This window comes from Vespa crabro, chromosome 3 (genome assembly GCF_910589235.1).
Source record: "Vespa crabro chromosome 3, iyVesCrab1.2, whole genome shotgun sequence".
Taxonomy (NCBI): domain Eukaryota; kingdom Metazoa; phylum Arthropoda; class Insecta; order Hymenoptera; family Vespidae; genus Vespa; species Vespa crabro.
The window spans coordinates 9,682,662-9,692,661 of record NC_060957.1 but is presented as its reverse complement, the minus strand read 5'-3'; the positions used below and the strand labels follow the sequence as shown (position 1 = coordinate 9,692,661).

Below are 10,000 nucleotides of genomic sequence, written 5' to 3'. Positions count from 1 at the left end.
ATTAAGTATAATAACAGAGTGGAGGAGATCATTGTTGATTGGCAATGTAATTTTCTTTTTTTTTTTTTCTTCTTCTTCTTAGATTTTCTCGGAAAACTTTATTTTTCTATTTCTTTTTTATTTCTCTTTTGAAGAATCTTAATAGATATAACATTATGAATTATAATAATATCTTCGCAAATAAAATGAGACATGAAAATAACGTGGAACAATTGAATATATAAGAATGTTTTTTCTTTCAATTCTTTAACAATTTACAAAATTTATAATTTATATATAAAATATTAATTTCTGCAATCTGTCATTATGCTTTATATAAATATTAATTTGTCACCAAATGAAATTATTAACATTTCTATCAATATGAAAGAAATAAATAATATATGTCTTTTTTTCCTCTGAATTTTTTCCTGCATAGATCGAAAACGGATCTCAGTCTAATACCGAAAAAAATTGTAGATAGAAAAAAGAAAAAAAAAAAAAATTATAGGGGAAAAAAATAAGTAAATAAATAAATATTACGAGAAGAATAAGTTGGAATCGAATGATTTAGTTTCTATCTTTTTGAATTTCGTATTTTTGATCGAGAAAACTCTTATGCATCTATCGATGACAAATTGATTAATCTTTTGTCGTCATAATTATAACGATAAACGTATCATTATCGTAAATATTCCCTCTTGGACAGGCGTAGCCGATTATTATTTGATAAGAATTTTCTTTCCCCCCCCCCTTTATCAAATTGTTACGTCAATTTTTTTTTGTCACGAAATGCGAATACAAATTCAACGTGCAAATCTTTCGTAGTTCTATATGCAACTTTTAGTTGATATATAATTAATTGCAATTTTTCAATTCTACTTTATATATATATATATATATATATATATATATATATATATATATACACTTACATATATTTTTGTTGCCATTGAAATTCACTATCTCGTAGATTTTTTTTGTTTATTTTTTACGATAATGAAATTTTCTTTCACAGTTTAATATACGTATTCTCTTTGATATTTGACAATAAATTGTCAATTTTATTTTATTTCATTTCATTTCATTTCATTTTTTCTATAATTAAAATTTACTAGCCTGTAAATATATATATATAATTCTTTACGATAACAATTGTCGATATTACATATTATACAGAAATATATATGCCACATTCGTTCTATAGATCACCTGTCTCCTTTAAAAAAAAAAAAAAAGAAAAGAAAAAAAGAAAAAAAAAATAGAAAAAAAAGGATAACACAAGTTATCATGGTTGAAAGAATTATCACGAAGATATAAAATATACTCCAATAAAGTAACATATATATATATATATATGTAATAAAATATAAACAAAGAATAGATGACACACACGAGGAGATTGTTTTTATGTCGCGCAATAATTAATTTTTTACGATCGATCGATCACTTTGAGCTCGTGAGTTCCTTCATTCGTCAAACGTAAGAATACAAGCTTTCAAACTAAATTACACTCTTCCTTGTTAATGATCGTACCTTGTCTCATAGTCGATCAAATTCGATTATCAAACACAGGAAATACACATATCCTCGTAGGAATATATTATTGAATGAACATAGTGACAAACGACGACCGTATCTGTTTTTTTTTCTTTTCTTATTCTTTTAAATACCCCAAAACTTTTTGGCCTATATCACTTTTAATGAAATTATCATTTTATCGAGCATTCCTTGTGAAAATAAAAGATTGAATTCGATCGAAGTTAGGACAAAGTTTTAAAAATTTTTGAAGGAGAGAAGAAAAGAAAAAGACTTCCGAAATGAAAAATTAATACGAAAGCTTCAATATTCCTGTGTATATTGAATACATGAAAGAAAAAAGAAATTCTAGAAAAAGTGGTATGAAAAAAAGGAAGAAAAAAAAAAAAAAATTCAAAAATGAAAAATTGAAATTAAAGCCTCAACATTCGTGTGTATTGAATACATATGTATATACAATATGTATGTAGAAAAGAGAGAAGACGAAGATAAAAAAAAAAAGTGAGAAAGAGCCAGACAGATATAGGAACGAATAGTTTCGATCGAAGAGAGTCAACGAGTTAGACAGCTCGACGTCTGTTAAACGCGGGCGCTTTAAAAGACAATTCAAAAAAAAAAAAAAAAAAAAAAAAAAATCAAAAAGAAAAAATATTTTAAATCTATAGCACTAGTCTTTTTCATCTCTTCTTATTTTCGATCAACGACCATCGATTCTTTTCATGGAAAAATATTTTCGGGCGAGTTCCAAAGAAACGAGAGAAACAAAAAACGAATTAAAAAAAAAAAAAAAAAAAAAAAAAGAAAAAAAGAAAAAAGAATGAAAAGAACAGAAAAGGGGAAAAGAGAGAAAAAGAAAAAAGAAAAAAAAAAGTTCTTTACGAATTTTTAAAAAGGTGATAAAGAAGAAGAGAAGAAAAAAAATTCCTCTTCGAATTTTTAAAAGGGCGGTAAAGAAAAAAAAAAAGAAAAATAAAAAGAAAGAAAGATAGAATAAAAAATAAAACAAGAAATAAATAAAAACGAAAAAAGGGAAAATAAAAAAAAAAAAAAAGAAAGAAAAGAAAAAAGAAAAAAAAATAAAAAAGAAAAAGAAGAATCGGCTACTTTTCGCGAGGACTGTAACACGCGGAGCGACGAGTATAATATATAAACGAGAGGAGAGGGGTGGATGAGGGGGGCCGAGGAGAGGGAGAATGGAATAGGAGAGAGGGAGAGGCGCTGCGCGCGCGCGATACCGCGTTTCGACGCGCGTAGGAGAAAATATACGTTTGCCGCGCGAGATATGTGTGTTGGTCGTATCACGGTGCCAAGTCGACGACCAGTAGCGAAGCGGTACAGTCGCGTTGAAAAACCGATCGAGAGTATCCGTCGCTCTTCGTATCCTTTCGTCTTTCGTTTCTCTATCCTTCTTTCTCTCTCTCTCTCTCTGTTTTCCTATAGAATATCGCTGTCTTCGTCGCACACATTTCGTTCGTTCGTTCGTTTGCCGAATCATCGCTCTCACTCGCTCGTTCGGTCCTCTCTCTCTCTCTCTCTCTCTCTCTTTCTGTATGTGCGTGTGTAAAGAATACGTCTATCTCTTTCTATCCGATACTAACCGGAACGGGTGGAAAGGTACCGATCGTTCGACTCGCCGCCGGCCTGCGCGGGTTTCCTATTTTCTTTACTATTTTTCCTTCTATCTTCTCTCTCTCTCTCTTTTTCTCTTTCGCACACACATACACACGTAACATATACATAGAACCCACACGACGCGATATACGCACTTATTTCGCTGCATTTGCAAAACGTTCACACACACACTCAGAGGAAGGGGAGAAAGAACGAGCCAGCGAGCGAGAGACAGAGAGAGAGAGAGAGGGATACACACGCGTACCGACGCACACACATACACATACATAGAAACAGAGGACACATATACGAAGAGCGGAACAGAGATTCTCACGCGTGTTCACGATACAACGCTAAGCTACGCGACGCTACGCGACGCGACGCGACGACTACCTATTCTCGTGAAACTAGAATTTCCGTGTACTGTGAAAAAAGAAATGTCAAACTTGTTATTATCGGTATCATTGTTCGTTAATTTATCACTTTCTCTTTCTCTCTCTCTCTCTCTCTTTCTCTGTTTATACATAAATATATACGTATATTTAGTCGAACATGACCACTCATTAATAATAATAATAATAATAATAATAATTATTATTATTATTATTATTCACGATTTTCCGGCTAGTAGGAATGTATCGTTGCCGACGCGAACGTGAACGCGAGACACGGACGCGGGCGAACGCGCGCGAAACAGACAGAGATGGGAGATTATAATATGGAAGGAAGGAAGGGTCTTCTCTCTTTTCTCCTCGAAATTCGAACGTTACATATTATAAATATTTGTATCTGTTAAATCGGTCAAGAAAGAGTGAGAGAAATAGAGAGAGAGAGAGAGAGAGAGAGAGAGAGAGAGAGAGAGAGGAGAAAAAATATTTGTTACTAACACGAGATTATCTATCTCTCTCTCTCTCTTAGTAACACTCATTCTTGTATTGTGGAATGATTATACACAGAAAAGAAAATGAGAGAAAAATTGTATATATATTTTTCGAACACTCACGATCAAAGCCTCTCTCTCTTTCTCTCTCTCACACACACACACACTCTCTCTCTTTTTCTTTTCATATCAACTTTGAACAAATTCACACAAATCTCCACGCGGTTATTAGCACTTACGGTGTTCCGTCGGTAATCCAGTGCCACGTACTTTTTCTCGAAATTTCGTTTGAACAACGACTGACGACAACGACAACGACAACGACGACGACGACGACGACAACGACGACGACGACGACGACGACGACGACGACAACGACAACAACGACGACGACGACGATAACGGTGACAACGACAATAACGAGAAGATGGAAGAGGAAGTAGTGATGGTGGTGGTGGTAGTAGTGATGATGATGATGATGATGATGATGATGATGATGATGATGACGATGACGACGACGACGACGATGATGATGATGGTAAAGTAATGTTTCGCTGAACGATTACTTTTCGTTCACAACAACGACGATAAAGACAACGAGAACGACGAGAACAACGATAACGATAACGATAACGATAACGACGACGACGACGACGACGACACGACGATGTAGGAACGGTGACGAGGATAACGCCGGCGCGGCGTGGCGAGCTATGGTGGCGCAGCAGCACCGAACATTTCTCTCTCTTCTTCCTTCTCCTCGTGGAGAGGTACTTTGATATATAAAGTGTGTGAAAGAGTGAGAGAGAGAGAAAGAGAGAGAACGAGAGTAAGATACAGCGAACGCGTGCTATAGAAAAATTAAGCGAACGAGTGTATGAGAGAAAGAGAGAGAGAGAGAGAGAGCGAGAGAGAGAGAGAGAAAAAGAAATGTTGGAAATAGCAAGGAGACAACGAGACGGCGTCTCTCACTCCTCTCAACGTGAATCGAAACGGAAAAGAGACCCTTTCTCTCTATTTCTCGTTGGGGCGCGGTCGCGTTATTCTCGAGATTCTCTTTCGATATTTAATATTGGTTAAATCGTTCTAATCTTTTCATTGTGATCTATATTACTTTTTTTTCTTTTTTTTTTTTTGATTTTTTTTTTCTTTTTTTTTTCTCCCCCTTTGTTCGATTCTTTTTTTGTTAATTACCTAAATGCACTCCTTAGTCATCGGTAAGAAGAAGCCCGGACCACCTCCACATCGACGCACACTGAACACTCTCGACGCGCCAAAGAAATACGGAGGGGGGTAAAGAGGAAGGCGAGAGAGACACACTACACTCTACGCGACACTGGAGAAAACCGCATCACTTGGACGGTACGCGAACGGCTCTGCTTGCCTCGTCCTCTTCCTACGCGCTCTCGACCAATCCTCGTCTCGTTCTATCGATGAACGGCGCTGCGCGCGCCGACTCTGCGCCCTCGCTCGACGTTGGAACTGCCGCCTATCGGCAGACATTAAGTACTATGACCTACGAGTTATCTCATTCGTTCGTTTCTCGCGCATGCGTTAAATCTACCACTACCGACCAATTTCGCGCACACTTTGAATCGATCGCGAACGCTTCTCTTCTCTTCACTTCACTTCTATTCTTTATATCCATCTACGCTTCTCTCGCGTTCAAAGAAGAGTCTTCGAGTTGCGATCGTCGCGACACGTACCAATCGACTCAATATCCTTTTTTTACTCGTAGACATTTTTTTCATGATCTCTTTTCTCTTTTTCTTTCTTTTCTTTTCTCTTTCCTCTTTATCTTTTTTCTTTTCTTTTTACCTATCTCTCTCTCTCTCTCTCTCTCTCTCTCTCTCTCTCTCTCTCTCTCTCTCTTTCTCCCTTGTTTTTCTTTCTGTATTTTAAATAATCCTCTACGAAACAATATCTTTTTTTTCATCATCTTTCAAAAAAAAAAAAAAAAAAAAAAAAAAAGAAATTAAGTATATTATCTATCATTTATAATAAATCATGTATAATTAAACATAAATATATAAACGAAAGTAATAGGACGTTAAATAAGAGAGTTAAGAAATAAAAAGAAGAAAAGAAAAAAAGAAAAAAGAAAAGAAAAAAGAGAAGATTTCTCTAAATAACAATACAAGTACATTGATATTTCTCTCTGACGAGGATTAAATAAATCTCCTTTCTTTCTTTCATTCCTTTTTTACTTTCTCCTTTTATCTTTTAATTTAATCATCTTATATTCCCATAGACGTAAACTCGACGGTAAGAATGAAGAAGCAAAAACCGAGAAAAATAAAATAAAAATAAATTGATTAATTAATTAATACATGAGAAAACGTGAAAGACCACGCAGAAGACCACGGTGATTGGATGACGAGAAACAATCGACTAATTGTTTCGGCGACTTCGTCAAACGGCAGGGCGCAGAACAGGGCGGTAGAACAGGGCAGAAAAAGATAGGGTAGAGCAGAGAAGGGTAGAACAGAGGTAGACGGGCTTCCTCTGGTCGCCCTCTCAGCTCAACCCCCGCGACCGATAGAACAGAACGTCGGTAGCAACTGACGTTCATCGGAAACTCGATTAGCGCGTTTCCAAACTTGTTCTCTCACCGGCGATTCAACTTTCTTACTACGAGAAGCCGCGACCGCGCCTTATGAAGGACGCGATCGGTTCCCGTCACGGTGTGGAAGGTAAAAAAAAAAAAACAAAAAAGAAAAATCCCATAACTTTTTCCCCCCGTTTACTAAGTAAGTAAGTAAGTAAGTAAGTAAGTAAGTAAGTAAGTAAATATGTAAGTATACTTACGTAAACATCCTTTGTCTTATTTAAACGAGGAAAGAAAAAGGAAAAAAGGAAAAGAAGCAAAAAAAGAGAAAAAAAAAAAGAAGAAACAAAAGAAAAAATGATAATGTGCGCTTGACGAACGGCGTTAGAGAAAAAAAAAGAGTAAAAAAAAAAAAAAGGAAAAAAAAGCAGAAGAGAAGAAAAAAAAATGATAATTATATCATTGAATAATACATGTCTCTACGTATTTACGTATTCAAACGCGTGATGTATGTCTATTAAATCGTAAGTGGTTATTTTATTTGTGTAAGTACTTACATGCATTCATATAACTTATGCGCTTAGTTGCTTAGTTGCTCTTACTATGAGCTGGCATTGATCGGACGGATTATCGCGGTTTACGGTTTGATCTAACGAATCGTATTAATTGAATGAATGTCAAAAAGAGAGAGAGAGAGAGAGAGAGAGAGAAAATTTCTTTTCTTTTCCTTCTTCCTCCTCTCGTTTCGTTTTTTTAACCGAGTGAAAACTGCATGCCTAACACCCTTTCCCTCCCTCTCTTCTCTTCTCTCTCTCCGTCTGTCTGTCTCTCTCTCTCTCTCTCTCTCTCTCTCTTCTTTGAGAAAAAGAGAACGTAAGTGAGCGTGTACGTAAAACGAGCGTTGAAAGAGATCGATAAACCGATGGCCGATAGTCGATAACCGATAGTAGTGTCGTAACAGCCTCTCTCTCTCTCTCTCTCTCTTTTTTTCTCGTTCAAGAAGAAGCAGTCATTCGTATGAAAAATTCTCCTCCTCTATCTACTGTATGTCCCTATATTACAGCCTCATTCTCTCTCTCTCTCTCTCTCTCTCTCTCTCTCTCTCTCTCTCTCTTTTTCTCTCTATCTTTCGTTTTCTCTCTTTTTCTTTCTTTCTTTCTTTCTTTCTGTCCCGAAGTTACTCGCCTACGAAATCCAACGAACGTCCCCCTCGTCTAAGGACAATTCATCCGTAATAGAGTAATGACCATGGAAGTAATACGTATTCTATATGTATATGTACATAAAAGTACGAGGCACTAGGCTCGTTAAACCTGCGCTTTCGACTTTGCGTGTCACCTTTAGAAGGTATACACATCGTATGGAAAGTTTCGCTTTCGCTTCTTCTTTATTTGTTTTGTTTTGTTTTCTTCTTTTTTCGTTCTTTTATATATATATATATAATATCTATAAAAATGTGTGTGTGTATGTGTATATATAAATATATGGAGTTAAGCACGTTTTATGCGGGTGCACTTGTATATCTTGTTTTTTTTCACTTGTTCTTTCTTTTTTGTTTCCCTCTTTTTTCTTTCTTTTTTTTGTTTTTTTTTTTTTTCTTCATTTCTTTCTAATAATATTAATTAGTCCGCACGCGCACTTCATTAATTTCAAAAAAAGGAAAAAAAAAACGATAACATAAAATGAATCGATAATATTTATATCATTGATAAAAAAAGAAATGAACGTAAGTACGTATGTTGTAATTGTTTTCCTTTCTTTTTTTCTTCTTTTTCTTTTTCTTCCTTCTATTTTTTTTTCATTTTTTTTTTTTGTTTTTTTTTTTCATTCAAATGCGAGCGTCCTTGTTGATTCTTTTTTCCTTTCTTCCTTCTTTATTTATTTATGTTTTATTTTTCAAGAGCTTTTCTTTTTTCTGGTTCTTTTTTCTTCTTCTTTTTTTTTTCAGTACACAGTGTGACTTCCACGATATCGATTTTTTTTTTTTTTTAAATAGGATATCCTTTTTTATCTCCCCCTCGAGAAATTTTTCAAACGAGAAAAGAAAGTCCTATTTATTTATCGTACTATTTCTATGTTGTATCGTTTATTAAACATGACGCGAATAAATATCCCTATATACGTTCATTAATCTATCTCTTTTTCTCTTAACTTTCAAACAAATACGAGGATGACTTGTAAGCGATCCCATTTCTAGATATTTCTCTCGTGGAAATTTTTGAACAAAAGTAAGTTTTAGTTATTTTTTTTTTGTATGTTTTTACGTTCTATCGTGTATCAGTATGACACGAATAAATATCCCTATATATGTCTATTAATTTCTCTCTCTCTCTTTCTTTCTCTCTTCGTCTTTCTCTTTTCATTTTTCTTTCTCTTAACTATGAAATAAATAGCGACCATGACATTTACGCGTAATATTATTTTTAGATATTTCGTTTTATTTCGAAGAAATATTTTGAAATCAAAAAAAAAAAAAAGAAAAAGAAAAAAACGAAGTCTTATTTATATCTCGTATATTCGTGTAATTAATTTACGTCTTAATATCTTCCGAATCAACATTGGCGCAAATAAATATTTCTAAATTCTATTAATCCCTATATATATATATATTCTATTAATATATTTTTTAATTAATTCTTATCTTCGATTTGATATCTTTTTTTTCGTTTCTCCGTTTATCGTTCTCTTAACTTTCGAACAAACAGGTTCTTAAACGACTAGTCAACCCCCAGCTCCCAAGCCTGATCTCCCCTCCCATCCACCCCACGAGAGATTCTCCTCCCATCCCTTATAATATGTCGTACTTGCGAAAGAGCCATTACGAGAGGACGATGGTTTGCAAGCGGGTAATAGCAGCAAGCAAGGAATTTAATTATCATTTTAGACGGGCGGAGAAAGCAATTATTGGAAATTCAGTTCGTCGGCGATCGGTCGGCGAACGCCGAGAGTCGGCCAGGCCTATTCGAGAAACTAACGTCGTTATTTCTACTTTATTGCGAGAGAGAGAGAAAGAGAGAGAGAGAGAGAGAGAGAGAGAGAGAGAAACAAGCTCGTTACGAACTTTCTTTCCCGATCGTTGATCATTGTTAACGAAAAGAGATAACGTTGTTTACGTTGGTAGCAAAAGAGACTTTCGATCCTCCTTTACGCTTTATCACACTATCTCCCTTTGTCCATTCTATCTCTGATCGTTCAAGTGATTTGTCTCTTTCGAGAATGTTTCAATAAGTAAATAAATGAATGATAAATAAATGAATAAATAAATACAAACAAATTCTAGATCATTCATACTATTACTTTCTTATTGCTTTTGTCTTTCTTGGTATTTCTTTTGTTTTATTTTTTTCTTCTTTCTTTTTTTTTTTTTTTGGTTCAACAAGCTACTCACGAACATAATGAAAAAGTATTGACATTAATCCTATCGATAGAATCGATTTTTAAAA

At 34.6% G+C, this 10,000-nt stretch overlaps 1 protein-coding gene across 5 annotated transcripts in view; it reads right to left on the bottom strand.

Moving 5' to 3' along the window:
* Positions 1 to 10,000, bottom strand: part of LOC124423110 (poly(rC)-binding protein 3) — a 163,398-nt gene that overhangs the window by 57,195 nt on the left and 96,203 nt on the right. The window contains exon 1 of one of the 5 annotated variants that reach the window (XM_046960511.1): positions 5,204 to 5,447. The exons of 1 other annotated variant lie outside the window; for it this stretch is intronic. The gene's annotated coding sequence lies outside the window, so the exon portion shown is untranslated. Of the gene's footprint in view, positions 1 to 4,248; positions 4,385 to 5,203; positions 5,448 to 10,000 lie in introns of those variants that run through there. 3 more of the 5 variants (XM_046960514.1, XM_046960515.1, XM_046960513.1) reach the window with 3 other exon arrangements.